At 41.5% G+C, this 22,333-nt stretch overlaps 1 protein-coding gene and 1 long non-coding RNA gene across 2 annotated transcripts in view; both read right to left on the reverse strand.

The window, feature by feature from the left end:
- Positions 1 to 16,169: 16,169 nt before the first annotated feature.
- On the reverse strand, positions 16,170 to 16,402 carry LOC140266640 (uncharacterized). The gene is made up of 2 exons (XR_011907161.1): positions 16,323 to 16,402; positions 16,170 to 16,222 (listed from the first exon to the last, which is right to left on the reverse strand). It is a non-coding gene; the product is annotated as an uncharacterized lncRNA (long non-coding RNA).
- A 1,509-nt stretch (positions 16,403 to 17,911) lies between these two features.
- The window catches only part of cnih3 (cornichon family AMPA receptor auxiliary protein 3), a 148,247-nt gene continuing 143,825 nt past the window's right edge, over positions 17,912 to 22,333 (reverse strand). The window contains exon 8 of the mRNA XM_072362624.1: positions 17,912 to 21,262. The gene's annotated coding sequence lies outside the window, so the exon portion shown is untranslated. The remainder of the gene's footprint in view (positions 21,263 to 22,333) is intronic.

Here is a 22,333-nt window from a genome sequence, read left to right on the forward strand (position 1 = left end):
TTAATTCTTGTTATAGACCCAAAGAAACACATTTATTAAAGTGAAATAAAAGCACTGCATCTGTTCCTGTGCTTCTGGACTCACTGCAGGTTTGTTCATATAAGTGTTGAAATAAAACACATCTGTAAGGAGGATTGGAGTGTCTGTTTGCTGTCTGCTCTGAACTGACCAGAAGTGGAATCCAGTTACCAGAAGCATCCATCATCCTGCTGCTGAGATCCTGATCTGCATCACAACGCTTTATATATAAGAGCGTTCAGAGATTTGAATTCAGCTTGTAGTCATTAAATCTGTCTGAAACAACAAATCCATCTGTGATTCATAAGCTAAGAAGCTAATAATAGTGAGAGTACGTCAACAGATTGTAGCTGATTGAACTACTGATCATTTATCTTCGAAGGTGTGTTCATTCTGTAACACACATTACTTTTGAGATACTGCTAGCATTTTCATAGCTGATCTTTTCTGCTACATTTCAGTATTACAACAGTAGTTTTTGCAAAATAACAGTTCTAATTTGAAAGAAAATAAAGAACCACTGAACATAATTCTAACCTAACATTTTAAAATCAGAAAGAAGTGAAACAAGTTCAAACTTTTAATTGGATATTTTCTTATTCCATAATAAAATTAGCTGAAGTTTTGGTCTGTTGGAATCTTCAGATTAAAGTTTAACTTCTTCTCTGTGTCATAATAAACGTCTGTTTTTTCTTTTTGACAAAAAAATTTCTGCTTTCGATCTTTTCTTAGATAGACATAATGTGTAAATCTGTTAACTGAAAAGAGCATTGATATTGATAAACTACACAAAACTACATTTGAAATATCACAACTGTGAATAGAGAATGCAGTAGAGAATGCTCCTACCAGAGACTCCCTCGTTCTGCTGGGGGACTTCAATGCTCACGTGGGCAATGACAGTGAGACCTGGAGGGGTGTGATTGGAAGGAACAGCCCCCCCCGATCTGAATCAGAGTGGCGTTATGTTGTTGAACTTCTGTGCCAGTCATGGACTGTCCATAACGAACACCATGTTCAGGCATAAGCCACATGTGCACTTGGCACCAGGACGCCCTTGGCCGCAGTTCGATGATCGACTTTGTGGTTGTATCGTCGGACTTGCGGCCGTATGTCCTGGACACTCGGGTGAAGAGAGGGGCGGAGTTGTCAACTGATCACCACCTGGTGATGAGTTGGCTCCGCTGGTGGGGGAGGATGCCGATCAGACCTGGCAGGTCCAAATGTATTGTGAGGGTCTGCTGGGAACGTTTGTCGGAGTCCCCCGTCAGGAGGAGCTTTAACTCTCACCTCCGGCAGAGCTTCAACCATATCCCGGGGGAGGTGGGGGACATTGAGTCAGAATGGGCCATGTTCCGTGACTCCATTGTCGAGGCGGCTGATCGGAGCTGTGGCCGTAAGGTGGTCGGTGCCTGTCGTGGCGGCAACCCCGAACCCGCTGGTGGACACCAGTGGTGAGGGAAGCCGTCAAGCTGAAGAAGGAGTCCTATTGGGCCTTCTTGGCCAGTGAGACCCTGGAAGCAGCTGATAGGTACTGACAAGCCAAGCGGTTCTGTTAGTGTCGTCGGGCCGTGACCTTCAGCTCTCACTGGAGCGATTCGCAGCCGAGTGTGAAGCGGCTGATCCGAGACTATGGTTCTCAGCCGGAAGAGGGTGGAATGCTCTCTCCGGGTCGGGAATGTGATCCTTCCCCAAGTGGAGCAGTTCAAGCATCTCGGGGTCTTGTTAACGAGGACGGGACGAATGGAGCGTGAGATTGACGGGCGGATCGGTGCGGCGTCTGCAGTGTTGTGGGCTCTGCACTGACCCGGCGTTATGAAGAAGGAGCTGAGCCAGCGAAGCTCTATTTACTGGTCAATCGACGTTCCCATCCTCACCTATGGTCACGAGTTGTAGGTAATGACAGAAAGAACGAGATCGCGAATACAAGTGGCCGAAATGGGTTTCCTCCGCAGGGTGTCTGGGCTCTCCCTTAGAGATAGGGTGAGAAGCTCAGTCATCCGGAAGGGGCTTGGAGTAGAACCGCTGCTCCTCCGCATTGAGAGGAGTCAGATAAGGTGGCTCGGGCATCTGGTTAGGATGACCCCTGGACGCCTCCCTGGTGAGGTGTTCCAGGCACGTCCCACTGGGAGGAGACCCCGGGGAAGACCCTGGCCTGGGAACGCCTCGGGGTCCCCCCAGAAGAGTTGGGGGAAGTGGCCGGGGACAGGGACGTCTGGGTTTCTCTGTTAAAGCTGCTGCCGCCGCGACCCATCCCCCAGATAAGCGGTAGATGATGGATGGATGGACAACTGTGAATAAAACTTGTGTGTTGGTGACATCACTACAAATAAAGTTTTGAGGTTTTGAAGCATAGCAACAATGCCAAGGAAGGGTCAGAAATTCTCAGGCTTGTAAGCTGAGGTGGCAGAAGGAGAAAAAATCTCGGAGTGAACAAGCAGAAGGTATCAGCTGTCAGAGCAGCACCCTGGTGCCACAGAAGGTATCTTATGCTGAGGTTGTACAGAGAGGATGTCACAGTGATGGTGTGTGTGTTGGAGAGTCTTCTGATGGACAGCAGGTAAACAGCAGAGGTCAGAGTGCAGTTTCTGATGGTAACACTGTCATGAATGCTTTCCAGCATGATAAAGAACAACAGGTAAAGCAGAGTGTGCCTCAGGTGTCTTATGCTGACATGGTAAAGAGAGGACGTGATCCAGCTGGAGCGTCTCATCAACACAGTGTGAATGTCGAATCTCAGCCATCAGTGACACATGTCTGGGCCTAATGCAGTCAGGCTTCATTAAAATATGGAAAATACAGGAACAGTCAATGTGTGACCAACAGTTTGGTGTTTCTGTCATTTCTTCATGAGAATGAAAAGATTAGCAGAGCAGATCTTGACCTAGTTCTGGATAAAGGAGATGCTGTGTACAGACAGGCCAGAGAAAGGTTTCCTAACAGTGTCCATTTGGCATCTGATGAACTTCCAGATGAAGTTAGTGCACGCAGGTCAAAGTATCAGGTGGACTTGACTCAGCTGTCTGTGTATGGAACATTTGGAGGCGGAGAGAGGCTTCTCAGCCTTGAACATGGACTGAGCTTTTTGTCATCAGATGTACAGTATGGGCTGCTGATCATGGTAGGGTTATGTGTCGCAGTTTTCAGATGCAGATCTGGTCAGTACGGATACTTTGACCCACACTCCAGGAACAAAAATAGACTGCCACTGTCACCTAGGCTGTTGAACTTTGGTACTGCTGTGATGCTGAAATTCACACATCTGAGTGACATGATTGACAGGATCAAGTTGTGCTACACAATGTTTGTATGTATGAACTCAAGCCTCTGTCATTTCACTGTGTGAACACATCCACCCAGAGAAGTGCTGTATCAGACACAGACACACAGCTGTTGATGCACCTCCTCTGTTAGATGAATCTGTCAATGAATCAAACACACAAACTGCCACTGATCAGTCTGAGAACATTTCACCAGAAATGTCAGCTGACACAAATGTTGAACAAGTTGAAATGACAACATTCCCATGACAGAATTTTTCTCATAATGAGCCAAACTTATCTGCCTCAGTGATGCCCACTGTTCTTAATGAACTCTGTTGCAATGTTTTGGAGGAATTATCCACTGATATCGCTTCTCCAGCATCTGTGAGACAAGAACAGAACACAGTTCCTTGTGCCCAAGTTGAACATGAACCATATGTTGAAATCATTTGCCCTCCAAATTATGCTTCTCACAGGGGATCAAATATCTGTCACAGTGATCTTCCAGATAATGGTTTGAAGGGAATCCCATGTAATCTGTCCAAACGTAGTAAACAAGATAGAAGAAAAATTAAAAGGAGAATGATGGCAAGAAAAAATCCTAGCCAGAGAAAAGAGAATCAAAAACGGAGAGAAACGGAAATGTATGCATGTAATGAAATGCAGAGAGAAAAGAAAAGATCACACATCAGAATGTCATATCAAAAGAATGCAGAATTCAGAGAGAAAAAAAGTTATACATCAGGAGAACTTACAGAGAAAAAGAAGGATTTTCACTAAGACAAAAGATGTACATAATAAACCGTTACAGACAGAGTGAAAGCTTTCGACAGAGGCAGAGAAGTTATATTACTCAACGTTGTACGAATGACAGAGTATTCAGAATCAGACACAGACAGCTGATGAAAAAACTCATGAGAAAAGCTATGAGCATTAAAAGAAAATACAGACGAATGAACAGAAACACTCAGAGTGAAACAGAGACCAGAGAAGCACAGAGTCTGCAACATGAGACAGTTGAGAACAGGTTGATCAATGAAGCCATATCTGTGTTCAGATCTAATATTAAGGCTGGTCCCACTTATGTCTGCACTGTGTGTCATAAGGCCTCGTTTCCCAACCAGGTACGAACCTTCACAAGGTCAAATTATGAAAAAAATCCAAATGTGGTTTCACAGTGTCTGACAGGAAAGTATGTTCATGTTTGTGATAAAGCCTGCAGAAATGAACCATGCACAGTTCCTGATGGCAGAAGGAAAGAGGGATTTGTCACATGTGCCACGCTCATCTAAAAAAAGGATGCATGCCAAACCTAGCAGCAGCTAATAAACTCCAGTTGTCTGAAATTCTCAGCGAACTGTCTGATCTGAATATTCTGGAAAGACATTTAATTGCTCACCATCCAACATAAAAACTCAAAACATAAACAAACATTTGCTCGTTTCACACATAATAACGCAAGAGATACGAACGCGTGGGATGGGGGTAAGCCCAGAGAGTTGCTATGTCTGGCTCTCAACCAATGTTACAGTTCACAAGATGTCCCAGTCGGAGTCCACAATCACCAGGTGTCCAAGAAAAAGGGAGGGGGAGAAGTAGTTCAGAGCGTCTCACAGCAGTGATTTCAGGAGAGTTGTTTCAGCAGCGGCCTTGGCCAAGGCCATTGCCAGGAGACCAGGAATGCAGATTAGATTATGATTGTTGGTTAGGGCGAGTAGTCGTTTTCAGTGGACACGACTCACTCTGTTTGTCCATTCTGGTCACAAAAACGATCCATATGACTTTGCAAAGCCAACAGCTTCACCAAGATGTTTTCCATATTGCGGTTAATGACCACAGTCTGAGAGCCAATAGCTCTGCCCACCGATTCAAACATGCCGGACAGCTTGGGGCCTGTGACTGCTGTCTCCGACTTCCGAATTTTGCGATACACCAGGGCAATGCCTAATCCAATCAGCAGAAAGCCCTTTGTCATGGTTCCGAATATGTATAGATCCTTCACGTCTTCAACGGAAAGAATCGACAGGCACACGACTCTCCACTTCTCCCAGGAGTCCCTCGTGTACCCAGCGGCAAACGTTCCGTCGGGACAGGCGGGTTCCCCTGGACCCGAGCTTCTTGTAGCAATGATTTTGTCAATTGCGTTTAGAGACCAGCCGATCAATTCCATGTTTAGTTTGAAAGCAATGCAGAGAGAGGCACTGAAGTTGAGACAGGACTGGACAAGACAAGAGAAGCAGGAGAGATATGGGAGAGGGCAGAATCAGGAGAGAGTAGAAATGCGACCGCCTTCGTTGAGAGCCGGAAGAAGAAGATAACACTTATTGTGTGGCTCCTGCACAAAGAAACAGTCCAGTTAGCTTCTTCAAGACTCCAAATTCAGAATCAATGTCATTCCCTGTACAATTTCCTATGGGTGAGAACACATTGGACCAAATGAGACACATTAAAGTCAGTCCAAGTGGATATTTCAAGTCAAGTGGATCTGCAAGGCTTTTTAATGTAGATGATCGTTTTGCCAGAGACCCAAACTACTTGTTCTTTGCACAGTTTGTGACAGAGATATACTTGGCTAATAACAGTATGACGATACATCTGAGAAAAGGTAAAATTATGACCAGAGATGGAGGCATGATAACCTCGGGCATGTTACAAGACAAACCAGAGGTTGAGAGACTGGTGAGAAATAAAGATGCAGCAGTCAGATTCATGCAGCCACTGAGAGGGACTCCAGTATACTGGGAGAAAACCACTAAAGATCTGTTTGCCATGATCAGACAGTTGGGAACTCCGACGTTCTTCTGCACATTTTCAGCTGCTGAATTCAGATGGCCTGAAGTGAATGAAGCAATAAAGCGACAGCAAGGTGAACGGGTTGATTTTGAATCACTTGACTGGACTGTAAAGTGTGAGATTCTGCGATCCAACCCTGTCACCTGCATGCGTTTGTTTGATTAGCGTATTGAGGCACTATTCTGCTGCTCTCAGATGCTCAGCCACTGGGGAAAGTGATTGACTTTTTCTACAGAGTTGAGTTTCAGCACAGAGGAAGTCCACATATTCATGCAATGCTTTGGGTTGATGGAGCACCTGAACTGGATGTTTGTGATGATCAGACTGTGTGTGATTTTGTAGACAGAGACATCTCAGCACAACTGCCTGACCCAGAAACACAACCTGAACTGTACCAGAAAGTCTCTGAAGTTCAGAAGCACAGTAAGAACCACACTAAGAGCTGCTTCAAGACTGTGAACTCTGGTTGTCGGTTTGGTTTTCCAAAGCCACCCTGCACAAACACAATGATCACCAGACCTGGTGAGGATGATAACACTGGAACTGCAAAAAGCAAACTCAGACCTCTGCTGCAGCTGCTGAATCAACCTGAAATTGCTTCCTTGAGTCGAGAGCAGGTCCTCTCTCGATGCAACTTGACGCTGGCAGAGTATGAACGGTACCTTCAGAGTATGAACAGAAAGACTGCAATCTACCTGAAGCATGATCCCAAAGACTGCTGGATAAACAGGTACAACCCACATCTGCTTAAAGCCTGGGACAGTAACATTGATGTGTCCTTCATTCTGAATGCTTATTCGTGTAAACAGTATCTGACTAAATACATTACAAAGAAGGAAAGTGGTCTGTCAGAGTACCTGAAAATTGTCATGGAGAATTCCAACATGGAAGGAGTTAATGAGTGTGATGAGATGAGAGTTGTCATGCAGGCTTACTCAAAAAAGAGAGAGATCAGTGCTCAGGAGTGTGTGACTCGTGCGTGTGGAATAAAGATGAAAAAGTGTTCACGCAGTGTTGTGTTCATTCCTACTGATGACAATCCAGTGAAAATGAGTTGCCCCATGTCATTCTTGGAGGACACCCCGTCAGAGTCTTGTAATGTGTGGATGACGAGTTTCAGTAACAAATACAAAGCCAGACCTGAGACACCAGAGTATGAGGAGATGTGCTCGGCTGATTTTGCTGCCACCTGCAGGTTTGTCAGTGCAGACCACTCAAAGCGTGATGGTGTTTTACCACTTCTGAATGAGCTGGGATTTGTCCAAAGGAGGAAAAATGATAAGCCCTCTGTCATCAGATATTACCACTGTTCAAAGGAGAAACACCCTGAGCAATTTTATGCCAGATTACTGAGACTGTACCTTCTTCACCGACCTGAGTATGAAGGGGCTGGATAGTGTAGTGGTATGATTGCCACCTTCCATGTGGGAGACCTGGGTTCAAATCCCCTCCATGAAAGGTACTACTACCTCCAGTAGGGGTCCTTAGGCAAGACCCTCTTATCCTATCTGTAAGTCGCTTTGGATAAAAGCGTCTGCTAAAATGCATAAACATATGAAATACGAAGTGTCGATCTTCTGACCTACAAGTCTTTTTACAGCTCTGGCTGGGTCCAGCTACCAGGCTCAAACCGTCCTGAGAGTGTGAAAAGTATTGTTAAAACAAACAGAGACAAATATGAGAAAAACACTGAGGAGATTGAGAATGCACTTGTAGAGTTTGAGGAGAGCAGAGACCATGTGATTGATGAATGGTGTAATCTTGCTCCTGAATCTGAAGTTGTGAGGGTGCAGTCTGATGATGAACTGCAGGAAAATGTGCCTGACTATTGTCCTCAGTCTGCTGCTGTAACAGAAATGAGAGCCACCAGAGAACCCTCAGCTATGGATCCAGCTGTGCTACGACAGATGTATCAGAACCTGAACCAGAAGCAGGCCTGTGTGTTCTATGCAATCAGAGACTGGTGCAATAAACTTGTGTGTGGCCTAAATCCAGAGCAGATTTTCTTCTATGTCAACGGTGGTGCAGGAACAGGAAAGTCACACCTGATCAAATGCATTTACTCAGAGGCATCTAAGATACTGAGCAAACTGCAACTATACTCAGAGGTGTTTGACATATCAAACCCAACTGTTTTACTCTCTTCTTTCACTGGAACTGCAGCTTTCAACATCTGTGGCACAACACTTCACTCTCTCCTGAAGCTTCAACGCAGTCTGAAACCACCAATCCAAGGACTTGGTAACCAACTGGATGAACTCAGATCTGAACTGTTTAATGCTCAAATCATCATAATCAACGAGATCTCGATGGTTTCAAAGCCTCTTTTTGCTTATGTGGATGCACGACTGAAACAGATCAAAGGCAATCAGAGAGCATTTGGTGGAATGTCAGTTTTAGCTGTTGGAGATTTTTATCAGCTGCCACCTGTGCGACAGTCTAAACCGCTCTGTGTACACGATCCAGCAGATATTGACCTGTGGCAGGAACATTTCCAGATGATCACTCTGACTCTGATGATCATGCAACAGAAAGATGATGTTGCCTTAGCAGACGTGCTGAACAGGATTCGGGTGAAACAATAGGCAGATTTGTTGTCACAGGTCATCACTGAACCAGCTTGTTGTCCCACTGAGGTTCTGCACATTTTTCCCACAAATAAGTTGGTTAATGAACACAACTCAGCAACACTGACTTTGTTCCATTCCAATATTATAACGATACATACAGATGACTTTCATAAAGATCCCCGAACAGGCAGAATGGCACGAAAAGACACACCATGTAAGAGAGGTCGAAATAATTTAGCAGACTTGTGAGGATGATCAACACATCACTAAGCTGGCCCTGAGGATGGATAATCAGACCGGTGTAACAAGAAACCAGAGTGGAGCTCCAGAATCTGCCAATCTGGTTTACATCGAGAGAGCAGAGGAGAAGCTGAAACAGAACGGAGTGGTACGTAGACAGTTTCCTGTGAGGCTGGCGTTCTCGTGCACTGTCCATAAAACCCAGGGCCTCACAACACATACAGCTGTGGTGTCACTGCAGAAAATCTGTGAAGCAGGCATGGCTTATGTAGCTCTCAGCAGAGTGATGTCTCTCAGTGGTCTTCATTTACAAAATTTTGAATGAAAAGAAAATATACGCCAATCCTGAAGTGACTGCAGCGCTCGAGACCATGACACAAGCCGATGTGGCTCACATGATGCCTCTTCTTCAGGTGAGAGAAACAGTAAACAGGCCCGACACGCTGACCCTTGTTCATCACAACACAGAGGGACTGCCATCTCACATCGGTGACATCAAGAGACATCATGAGCTGTGTGTAGCAGATGCATTGTGTCTGACAGAGAATGACCTGCAAGGCTCCTTTGTTGCAGACAGTCTTCAGCTGGACAGCTACAACATGTTCAAATGTAACAGACACACGTCCTACACTAAATATCCTCAGATGGCCAGCAAAGGAGGTGGTGGAGTTGCTGTTTATATGAGAAACCACATTCAGGTGCGTGAAAGTATTTGCATAATGTGACTGATCTTGAGTTTGTTGCTTTGAAGGTTGAGGCTCCATTCTGTGCAGTGATTGCAGCTGTGTACAGACCTCCTGACTACAGTCTGAGACCGTTCCTGGAAAACCTGGTAAGCCTTTTGGATTCACTTGAGGTGTTGGACTGTCACCCTGTTATTGTGTGTGGAGACTTCAATGAGAATCAGTGGCTCAGGTCAACAAAGCCTATTCTAGAACTGTTTCAGTCTAAGGGATATGTACAGCTGATCACCTCTGCCACCACAGACAAGAACACACTGCTTGTTCTCATTTTCATTTCCCAGCCACAGAGTTGTCTCCAGTCAGGTGTCATGAGAACGTATTAGAGCTATCACAACCCAGTGTTCTGTGTCCTGTCCACCAGTGAACCATGAAGAGGTCGGTGAGCCTTAAAAATCATGAAAAATAAAAAAAATTATCGTCTGAAGTTTGAATTTTTGGTGAAGAGGTAACAATGTTTTCTTTAGAATGCTCTGATGAAGTCAAAATGTGTTTAACATGATGCCTGCTGATGATTGCTGAGAATAATGAGTATTAACTTTGAACGACTCACTGTATGTTATCTGAGTTTTAGGCTGACAGCTTAGGTATGTCCGTTCCTGTTTAATGTATTTTGTATTTGTCTGAAGATAATCTGATTTTAGTGTCACACTAGTATCAATTTGGTGTTTTAATTTTTTAACTGTAGGATGAAATCATGGGACTTAATTATTTTAATCAGAAACATACATTTTACCCGATGCTAAACATTTTTCAGACACTGATAGTTTTCCTGAAATAGATGTTTTTCCAAAATTTTATTATCATTTTTTACAGATTAAATTAGTAATAATAAATCTACATCTTATAATAATGTAGAATATAGTAATATAAATATAATAGTATCTTGACAGATAATGTAAATAATATACCAAATAATACAGTATATTATAATATCTACTTTTATGTACTATATCAATACATTTCATATAACACAGTATAAATTATACAAATAATGATAAAATAACACTGATAATGTTGCACACCTGGACTCAAGAATGAAACTGCCAGGCGTGCATGGATCGTCAACATGTCTTTTAATTCTGGAAAATACAGTCACAAGCACAACTGTTTAGCACGACGGCATACCGCCGGACATTTTGGTCAACTTAATCATGTGTGCCACCTGCGCAACAAAGCAATAAACGTACACTGGCACTATACTTATTATTCACACATTCATTCTACACGCCAGCACAGTAATTATTAAAGTAAGTTATCAACGTTATAATGTCCAAAATAAAAAGCAAACAGGACGGGCGGTATTTCATAGAGACATTCCTGACATTTAGAAATGTGTAATAATTGGTCACCTGATTAGATTGTTGATTATGTTGCTATTTAAAAGTTGATCTTTTCTCAACTCTCCACCATATTCTAAACATTTAAAAAAAAATCTTTTCAATGCTAAACAACTTTTAAAATGAATGAAAACATAAACTGTTGAAGTCTGACACATGATTGTGTGAATCCTGTCTTAGTGTGGGGTATCAGCTGGTATGTTGGTATCAGAAAGGCTTCCCACATTGTGCAGTCAGACCAGGCTAATATCAACTCCTAATATACATATGTATATAGCTAATGTAAATGTAAAGACATTAGTCATATATACACAGACATGAAAACTGAACCTCTTGGTGTTCACATATGTTTTCAGAATGACCGCCATCAATGAGAAGATAACACAGGCCACATGTAATGATGTGAGTGTTCCTGTATTTGTCATTTTAATAAAAAGGTGACTCAGATCTTTGTGAAACACTATAACATGATTGGTTTACAGCTTGAATAGGATTTTTAGTCAATCTGACCTGGAGTTGCACACATGAACAAGTGTGAACATTAGCCTTGGACTAAGCACCATGTGAAAAGCCTTTAGAGATACGGCTGAACAAAACTGTTGGTCATTGAAAGTGTTGTATCTTTGTTTATCAATGTTCAAAAAACACTATAAACAGTGTATTTTATCAGTGTTATTTTGACACATATAAACATAAACAGTAATAACCAACTCACATTTACCATGTGAGTTATGTTAAAGACAGTTTTTACCATAACTCACATATTCTTCGCCTTATTTTATTCACTACGGAAGAAAGACTAAATTCAATCTGTTTTTATTTGGGCACAACAGTTACCATAAAACCACTAAAAAAAGTAATAATGTAAATTACACAGGATGTCTGAACAGGTTTAGTGTGTTCGTGACTTACATTGTTCAGCCCTGCCTTTCAATATGATCACAAAAACCAAAAATGGGAATTTAGTTTTTGTACTAATTTATTCGTCTATCTTCTTTGTGTTATTTGTTTTTTCTTATTTAATCTATCCAACAGTTTTAAGGTGAGACAAAAATAAATATTTAAGGAACAATATTCACATAAAACTACTTTCAATCCAAACAATAACTTTTTATTAAGTTTGTCCTTTTACATTTTCCACACGAAGAAGATCATTCCATTACTTTGACTGTTGGATACCAAACTTTAACAAATGACAGAGCTTATCCCCTCAACCCACAAACTTCTATTGTTGTTGAAACTCCCATGTTGTCTCATTCACCAAAGCTGCTGGTTTCACCATGTGTACATGTGAAATTATCACTGACAGTAAATCATCCATTCTGCTGTTTTCTAAATCCTAAATGAGTCATCTTACCTGTTTCCCTTTATACTTATGTATGCGACTGTTTTTCATGGATATTTTCTATTCATAATATCTGTTAAAGCAGAGCATGTTTAGTTCCTGTTTCAGAACAGTGGATTAGTCTTCATTTGTTCTCCATCATGTTTTCCTGTATTTTGGTTATCACTGAGATAATGACGTAGTTAAACTAAATAAACTGACTTCTTCAGTGATCACATATAAATGCACATATGAAGTAAGTGGATAGGATGGATTTAGTAGCAGTTATAGCAGGAATAAGACAGGACTAACATTCACGTGTTTCATTAGGATTCATTTGATTCATTATGGTGAGCATTCCTGACATTTGGGAATGCTCTCCATCATGGCCACCTACATTGATGATCGGGTTATTGTTTAATAAGTAAAAAACTTCTCAACTCTCCACTATTTGGAAACTAATAATAACAGAACAGTTTATAGAACCTTTTATTTGACCATTCTAAAGACCTCAACAAATTGCAAATGGATGAAGAAACACACTTTTGAAATGGAACAAACAATTGAGTGAATCTTAGTGTGGGGTATCAGCTGGTATTTTGGTTTGGGAATTATTTTTTATTATAATTAATATTCATATTAGTAGTTTTATAAGTTTTATTTTTTATAAAAAGATTAACATAAGAATATAAATTTGATAGATAATGTTATTGAAATATAACATAACATATCACATAATAATGGACATTTGAAATCCATAACAGAACATGACAGAACCAGAAATTTCTTTTTTTACAACTACTTTGTTAAGTTTTTTTAGGTTTTGTAATCATCTAAATATGTAACTACTGATGAACAAATCTGTTGTATTGTTAGTATGTTATTAAAACATTTCTTATGCGTTAAAAAATATATATTTTGTCGCCATCATAAAAACTGAACAAGCGTTAATCTTACTGGATTTGTCCAGTTTATTTATTTATTTTTTAAAATTTTTTTTTCCCTCTTGTCCTGTCCAGCATTATGGCAGCAGAATTGTAGTCCGAATACCTTTTATGCCAAACAGATTTGCTTTGCCAAGGGAAGTTTTATAAATGTATAGCTCCCCTTGATGCCCATTTATTTATTTTTGTTTACAATATATAACATGTAATAGAGCTGAACCGGACCGGGAGACAAGGAAAGAAGAAGAGTAAAGAAGAGGAAACAGAACAAAATAGAAACAAAAACCAGACAACCAGCTGCTACACCTGTAAAAAACAAAACAGACAACAATCCATGGTCTCTGTTGCGAATCCAGCCTTAGCGCCACCAGGAGCACCTGAAAGCAGACAAGCAGAGAAAAAACAAACAAACAAACAAACAACAACAAGCACAAGTAGCAGCAATCGCATACAACACAACTGTGGATATAGATGACCTGAGACGATATGATAATACATCAACTGCTTAGCGACCATGCTACTGGACTAATGAATGTGTGTGTGTGTGTGTGTGTGTGCGGGTGTGTGTGTGTGTGTGTGTGTTTGTGTGCGTGAACATGCAATACCCATGGCACAGGACCTACATGATAACCGTGCTTAGTTATGAGTGTATAAGTGTACAGGGCCACAATCCACAGCCCCCCCAAGCTATCAGAAGCAGGCAGAGAGGGCCACAAGACCCAGGCCACCAGCAGCCCCCACGGAGCACAGAACCCAGGAAGCCCACCGCAGGGACAACCACGCATCCACCCAGAAGACTGCAGAGGAAGCCCCTGGACAGTGCCCCCATAAGCATAGGGCAGAGGCCCCCCGGGAGCCAGGGGCAACAGCCCACCGACCCCACCCATCCAGACATGGGCCGTGCACCGGACCCGGGCCCCAGGAGCCTGAGCCCCCCGGCAGAGGCCCCACCCAATACCCGAGAGGGCCAAGCGCCCCAGACAGCCACACAGTGGGTCAGCGCCTCCCCCAGCGCCCCTGGCGAAGTGCCCTGGGAGTCAAGACGTGCCCACAGGTGGGTGAAGTCACGAGCAGCGGGGAGAGGCAACGCCGTCCCCCCATCGGGAGAAGCACAAGCAGGCCAGGCGACAGCAAGTCCCAGACCCAGGCCCAATCATCACCACACACACTTGCACGTCCCATACATCCACACATCCACACGTCCTCCCTCCCTCAACTCCGCTGAGGTGTAGCGGTGGGGATTTGTCCAGTTTAAGCTTTCATTTATTCCTTTCCTTATAAAATCAGATTGCATATCAATGGTCTTTAAATATAAATTTGTTTAACAGTTGAACTTCTTTACACTGTATTGATCAGCACTGTTCATTTTTACATGTTTTATTTTTAAATGCTAATTCAGCTCCACATCCTTCCACGTACTTTCCGGCTCTGAAAAGAGTTAGAGCAACTACATTTCTGCTCATTTTTCCTTTAACTATTACTCACTAAACGGGTCACAAGACATTCAGCTATTACCAATAGGTCAGCTTTTTCAAATATTAAGCCAATTAAGCCAAAAACATGAACTTCTCCATTTTTCGGCCCTTTCATCAAATCTTCTGTTTTTCCAGTAGGTTTAAATTATTCCACTATTGTTATTTCAACTTCAAATTCTTTCAACCCAGACTTCAGCAACTGGTTTTCTGCTAAATTTGGTCAGCTATCCCTATTCAACTTCATCAGCAATCTCACAATATTTCATTGATTCATTGATTGATTTCAACAGTTTTGGTATCAAAACGTTCAGCTCGTTCTGGAGATAACTGCTATGACTTTTGGTGTTTATGTCTTTTATTATTTTTTAACTATTAAACTTTGATTAAACCTTTTTCCTCATTCAAATTAATGGAAAGTGATTTCAACTCTTCAAAAACCTCCTCTTTTCAACCTAACTGCAGATTTTCAGCTAGAGACACCATTCAAACTTTAAGCTGGTCACAAGACATTTAGCTGTTACCAATTGGTGCAGCTTCTTCAAATATTAAGCCAATATTGAAATATAATGGTTTAAAAAAATGGACAAATTTCAACTCTTTCTCCTCTTTTCAACCTAACTACTCTTGTAATCTTTCATCGATTTCTACAATTTTGGTATGTTCAGCTCCTTCAGGAGATTTATGCTATGACTTTTGATATTTATAACTTTTAAACTTTTTAAACTATTCAACTTTTTCCTCATTCAAATGAATGGAAAGTGCTTTCAACTCTTGAAAAACTTCTTCCCTCTTTCCAACCTAACTGTTTCTGCAAATTTTCAGCTAGAGACACCATTCAAACTTTAAACTGGTCACAGGACATTCAGCTGTTACAAATTGGGGCAGCGTTTTCAGATATTAAGTCACTATTGAAATATAATGGTTTAAAAATGTGAACAAAATTTCAATTCTTTTTCCTCTTTTCAACCTAACTACTCGTGCAATCTTTCACCAATTTCTGCAATTGTTTAGCTCCTTCAGGAGAGTATGTCTTACACTTTATGTGTTTCTTTCATACTTTTTAAGATATTTAACATTTTATTCAAATTTAAGGCAAATTTCAACTCTTTCTCCTGTTATCAACCTAACTACTGCAACATACTTTCAGCTAGAGACACCATTCAAAGTTTAAATGGCTCACAAGACATTCAGCTATTACGAAATGGGTCAGCTTTTTCAAATATTCAGCCAATTTTGTACTATCACAGTTTAAAAATCGAGTAAAATCCTTGATGATTTCTGAGTTTACAATGCATTCCAATGACACGGAATGTTAATGTCTTGAGTGGAGGCTCCAACTGGCAGAGTGTAAGAATACAGAAAAAAAGTTTTTAACCTGTCACTGTTTCCAAAATATTTAAGCCACAGAAATAATGTTAGCATCAAAACGTAGGTAATGTTGTCCTCTTTCAGACAATGTGAATAGCCTTCAGGACTTTACTTTTTGAATTAGAAGCCTCTGAATCACAGCAGTACCTCCAACTGCCAGTCCTTTTTGTATTTTTCTTCTCTTTTTGGTACTTTTCTGCCTTCATCTAGCTCCAGCTCCTTTCAAAAACACCTTTCACAGCTTTACCTTCCAACTGCCAGTCCTTTTTGCATTTTCCTTCTCTTTTCTGTAGTTTTCTGCCTTCATCCAGCTCCAGCTCCTTTCAAAAATACAAGGTCAAGATCAAGGTTTCTTTATTTGTCTCCATTGGAGAAATTTGTCTTGGATAAAAGAAGTGTAGTGTGCAATACAGTGCAATACAAAAAAGAAAACACTAAAAACACGTATATAGACACACACTCAAAAACTAATAATAAATACACGTTTGACACGATATGCAAAATACAGTCAGAAAAATACACCCATACGCCACTACTTCGGCCTCAGCTTCCTTTACTTTTCTTCCTCCTCTAGCTGCTCATTATTGAGCTTAATGGATAGGGGGATAAATGAGTGCTTGAGGCGATTATGTTTACAGAGTGGAACCCTGTACGTTCTTCCTGACTTTAATAATGTGTATTCTGGACTGAGCACATGTGATGTGTCAGTGAGGATGTTTTTGTTCTGCTTGATAGCAGCCTGCTCAAAAAGGTCTTGTGGAGAAGAAAGGGCAGGTGGGCCCATGGTCTGTCTTCATGAGGGAGTTGATCTGACATCTGCATTTGACTGTGAGGTTACCAAACCAGCAGGTGATGCCATACCTGATTATGGACTCTATTGTTGCTCTGTAGAAAATAGCCATAATATTTCTACAGCCGCCAAACAGCCGTAGTCTTCTCAGAAAATGGAGGCACTGATGAACCCTGATACAGACCACTTCCACCTGTCTGTGCCTGAAGTCACAATCAATGTGCACACCCATCCATCCATCCATCATCTGCCGCTTATCCGAGGGTCGGGTCGCGGGGGCAGCAGCTTTAACAGAGAAACCTAGACGTCCCTGTCCCCGGCCACTTCCTCCAGCTCTTCCAGGGGGACCCCGAGGCGTTCCCAGGCCAGCCGAGAGACATAGTCTCTCCAACGTGTCCTGGGTCTTCCCCTGGGTCTCCTCTCAGTGGGACGTGCCCGGAACACCTCAACAGGGAGGCGTCCAGGGGGCATCCTAACCAGATGCCCGAGCCACCTCATCTGACTCCTCTCAATGTTCACACCAAGATATTTAAATGATGTGACCTGGTCTGCAACTATTTGTTCTGCTAAAACTGAACCATTTTAAGCTTTTTTAGCATGGTCAGCTATCCTCATTCTTCAAGTTGTTATTTCAACTTGAAATTCCTTCAACCAATTGAACAGCATGGTCCACTATCCCCATTCAGGCTATCAGCATTCTCACTGCTGTTTCGCAGGAACATTTTTTTCTAGTTGTGAAAATGCTGTTAAGCAAAGAGGCAATACCTGAATGCTTCAGTCCATTAAGCTTTTAAAACTTCTTATATAGAGGTTGTCGTACTTGTAGATGTGTATTTGCCTAATTTTAAGATGTGATAGAGATCATATGATTTATTTACTGATGTGTAAATATTTGGAATTAAAAGAGGGTGCAGTTTAATTTTCATATGACTATGCATTTACATGTGTGGTGTTTCATAGTCTTAGGGTATTCAAAAAGAATGACGAAGAAGATTTTAGATTTTAAAATATTTTATTTCATAAACAATATTTAAATTAAACTTGGTTGGTCACATACATACACATTTAGGATAGAAAATGTTCAAGTTAGAATAAGAGAAAACAACAAGGATAGGGCATTCCTATCTTTGTGAGCTGTGGCTTATAAAGTGAGGCTAATTGAGTCCAGTGGTGGTGAATGTTTAAAGAAAGACCTGGGGCCTCATGTACAAAGGGTGTGTATGCACAAAAAAGTGGCGTACGCACTTTTTCACATTAACGATTAGATGTATCAAGAGCGAAATGACCGTGGAAATGTGTGGTGCCTCGCCAACTTCAGGGCTGGTGTACGCACTTATCTACAGCTATTGATTCTTTGGCGACACTGAGATGTGATGTTGGGAAACTTATAATAAATTAATGTGAACACGATTTATCTTCAGACTGAGTGATGTGCAGATCTGAGACACATGAACAATTACCACTGATGAACAATTAACACACCCATGTGTCTGCCATTCCATGAGTGGATATAAAAGCATGCGCAAAGTGGTACAATGCATACTATTAAAAACAATGGCTGCTTTAGCAGTTTTAGAAGAAATTGCAAATGGTGCAATTTGAAGAAAGCGTGTGTTCAGGGACAGAGAGGATTTGCTGGCACATGATAGTAACTGGCTCATCAGCCATTTTGAGAGCAATCCTCCTGGAACTGTCCGCAGAGCTGCGGCCAGCATTGGAGCGCAACACAGCGAGGAGCCATGCGCTGCTTGTACCCACAGGTGATGTGCACACTGGGGTTCCTAGCAACCGGGGCATTCCAGATTGAGCTGGCCAACCGATTAGGACTGTGCCAGTGGACCCTGAGCCGAGCCATGCCAGCCGTGTGGGACGGAATTATCTACATCTCAGCCAGGTATATCAAATTCCCATACAATGCAGTTGAACAGGCCAACATTGAAGTGCAATTTGAAGCGAGAGCCGGTTTTCCTACTGTAATCGGAGCTATTGACTGCACACATATTGCTATAAAAGCGCCATCACATGATGAATGGTATATGTCAACAGGAAACATTTTCATTGGATCAAAGTACACATCATATGTGATGCGCAAATGCAATTAACCAACATTGTGGCGAGGTGGCCTGGTTCAATGAACGATTCATACATTCTGAGTAACAGCATTATTGGGAACAGACTACAAGGTGTCACTGTGCGCGATGGGTGGCTTCTTGTTGAGTAACTTTATTTGTGTAATTGTCTTTATATTATTCCCCCTGACGTGCATTGAGAATTGGCAGCGTCAATTTCAATCCCGTCTTCACAGCATCATTACTCGTCGGTGATTAAAGTTAGTTTCTTGCTGTTTTTTTATGGTTAAACTACAGCTTAAGATCCTTCCAACAAGCCCCCGATCGTCTCTGTGTGCAAATGTTAATAACCCAGTGCGTAAAGTGTGAAATGTCTTAATCAGCCTTACCTTTTCCCCAGCACACTTCTGCACTAGCTTATGAACACGTTTGTTGTGAGTTACACAAAATCATAGATATTTACCTTGGGAATAATCAGAGTCACCCATATGTGCTGTCACCACCCCTGAGAGAGCAGTGACACCCATAGTTGTGCCGACTCTCTGTTCAAACAGGGTGGGCCCCTCTTCTCCTGTCCCCCTACGCCTGTTTTGGCCATACTTAGGGCAGCCAGTCTCCACTTCACATCCACCTTAATGTCGGACCACTTCTTCTTCACTTCTGCTTGTGTGCGTTTCTCAGACCCCACAGCATTGACAGCTTTGCACACCAAAAGAGCACATTTTTGCGGGCCTCCGCTTCAGAAAGTAGCACCTCCATCTCGCTTTCTGTGAAGTTCTTCTTTTTTCCCCGTCTTACTCATTCTTTTTTCTTTATTTTCTGGGGCGTGGACAGGAAGGACTCGGATACTCCGACATGTGCGCTCAATTCAACGTTGATTGGAATGTACAAAGGAAATGTGCTTGGATTCATGCGTACGCACAGATTCATACATCTGGATATTTTTGTGCGTTGGAGGGCATTTGGGTTTGAGCGTATGCCATGTTTCAGCCGGAAATACACGCAAGTCTTTGTACATGAGGCCCCTGGTGTTTAGAAAATCAAAGAATTCGGGTTCGTGCATCTGTACCGCTAAGAGCTCATTCCAGCCACAGAGATGATTATCTGTAACTTTATCTGTAAAAGTCCTGGCAGTCTCTTTGTATACTGACTGAAACATTATTTGCTTCATTTGCTACAGTTTATTTATTCAGATCAGGAAGGAAAAACAAATTCACAATAAATATTTTTGTCATCCTTTGCTTTATTCACTCTTTACTCATGGCATGGAAAAATAATATTTTAGAATAAAGCATCTCTCATTAACTGACAAATCAATCAGTTTAAATTGTGAAAAGACAACAGTTTGATCCATAGTTGAAAGAAAGCTAGAAAATATTCACACCGTTTCCTATTTTCAAACAGGGTTTGGTAGTTCTTTACATGTTGGAAGACCTTCACCCATGTGGCTGAACTATCATAAATAATCTCTAATATTTAGCCAAATATTGCAAATATTGTGCAAGAGCAAATACACTACTTGTGCAAAGAATGAGTGCTCCTCTACTACAAAAGCTTTTGATAGATTTAAATTTTTAGTTGTACAAAAACTTTTCCCACAATATAACAACACTAGGACAACACGAAGAAAGGATTTTCTGTATAGGATATCTTTGCTGTCAATAATAAATGCCTTCTGATTTTAGAATACACCAAAATGCACACATCACAAAAGCCAATTACATGATGATCGAAAGAAAATCCTACAGGCCAAGGACTTCGTGTGCATGTTTTCAAAGAAAAATATAGAAAACTCTTTGCCCTGGTGCTCTAACCAGAGAGCTTGTTTCTCTTCTCTGTACAGTGTGTTCCCTCTGCCTGCTCATCCACCTATCCTTCGCTGCGGACTCACCGGTGAAGCTACAGTTGGTGAGGCATTGAAGAGGAACGAGGTAGGCTTGACAGTGCTTCACTGTGCTGTGCCTGAGACAAACTGTGCAAACGCTACTGTGCTCTTCTTCCTCCATGCTCACTGCTGCTGCAAGGAGGCTGTGGGTGTGTGTGTTTGTGTGTTACAAATGGCCAGGCAGTGAGTAACTTGGATCCTGCTATGATCACTGTAAACAGTAGATTTAGTCTTTAGTTTTTATATACAGTTGTGGATAAAACACGTTTTTTGTTGTTGTTGAAGGGTGAAACAGAAAAGAAGCGTTGAGTCCAGCTGACTTCATTGCTTGGCTTCACAGAATTTCTTTAATGCTCATGGTTACATTTAATCCAAAGGTGTTTCTTTTTCTCCCTGGTTGCTGATAAAGCAGTAGTTATGAGGTAACCAAGGAGTAGATCAAACTGAAACACAAGAAAAACAAAGAGGAGTAAGGAGTAAGTCAAAACTTCTCCAATTGGATAAGCAGTAAGAGGGTGACAATTTCCAAATGCAAAACAAATTGCACTCATCTAATGGCCATCATATAGTATTTACGTAAAGCATTTTGAAATTCAGTGGTGTGTATGAATTTGTTCATTGATTTTAGACCTATGTCTAAGTAATCTTTATTATAAATGTTATTTATGGTTTCTCTCATTTTCTGCATGACACAGTAATGTTGTGTTCACATATATGTAATATTTTGCTCATAATACTAATTTTTTCATTTGTAATATCAGAGCAGAGTTTGACTGAATGTAGTAGTTTAAACTCACAGACCTCCTCCAATATATTTTTAACTTAAAAATACTTCTGTTCTATAAATCCTCCTTGTTACATGCCCCCCTCCCAAAATGGAATGTTAATTTTACATTTTTAGGATTTTACCATGACCTAAAAATGTGAAAAGAATTATCCTTCCTGGCAGATTTGTGACATTTATAATTGAGTCTGTAGGAAACTTGCAAAATCAAAAGTGAAAGCTGATGAGCATTATGTAATGCGATGAACATGTGTAAAACAAGCTGTAAAACGCACATTTTCAGCAGGTGGCAAAGTGATTTATCCAAGTTTTGCTTCAGTAAGTCAACCACTGACACTAACAAGTGTCAGATCCAATACAATGTACATCTACTATCACTGTCCCAGGATTTCCACCGGGAAGTAACGGCTGCGGTCACCGTTGCTGATCGCTGCCACTCTAGTCAATGAGAGTGCACCCACCGGGCGCATCGCGTAATGTCTCAGCAGCGTCTCAGCTGCGGCTGTCGCTATCATTCCCTTGCACTTTTATTCTTCACGGAGCCGTTGCTGAACCGCGTCAAGCTCAACAGAGCAGATTGCACCAGCACAGTAAATCCGACACAGAATCAATAAAATAAAATTCCGTCCCCTTTCAAAATAAACTACAATTAGATAAACAGAAACTGACTAGCACACTTATGCCAGAAGCAGAAAAGTAGAGAATAGCTGATCAGATCAACAGGTTCCTC

This window comes from Leuresthes tenuis, unplaced genomic scaffold (genome assembly GCF_036924035.1).
Source record: "Leuresthes tenuis unplaced genomic scaffold, fLeuTen1.0.hap1 SCAF_13, whole genome shotgun sequence".
NCBI classification, from domain to species: domain Eukaryota; kingdom Metazoa; phylum Chordata; class Actinopteri; order Atheriniformes; family Atherinopsidae; genus Leuresthes; species Leuresthes tenuis.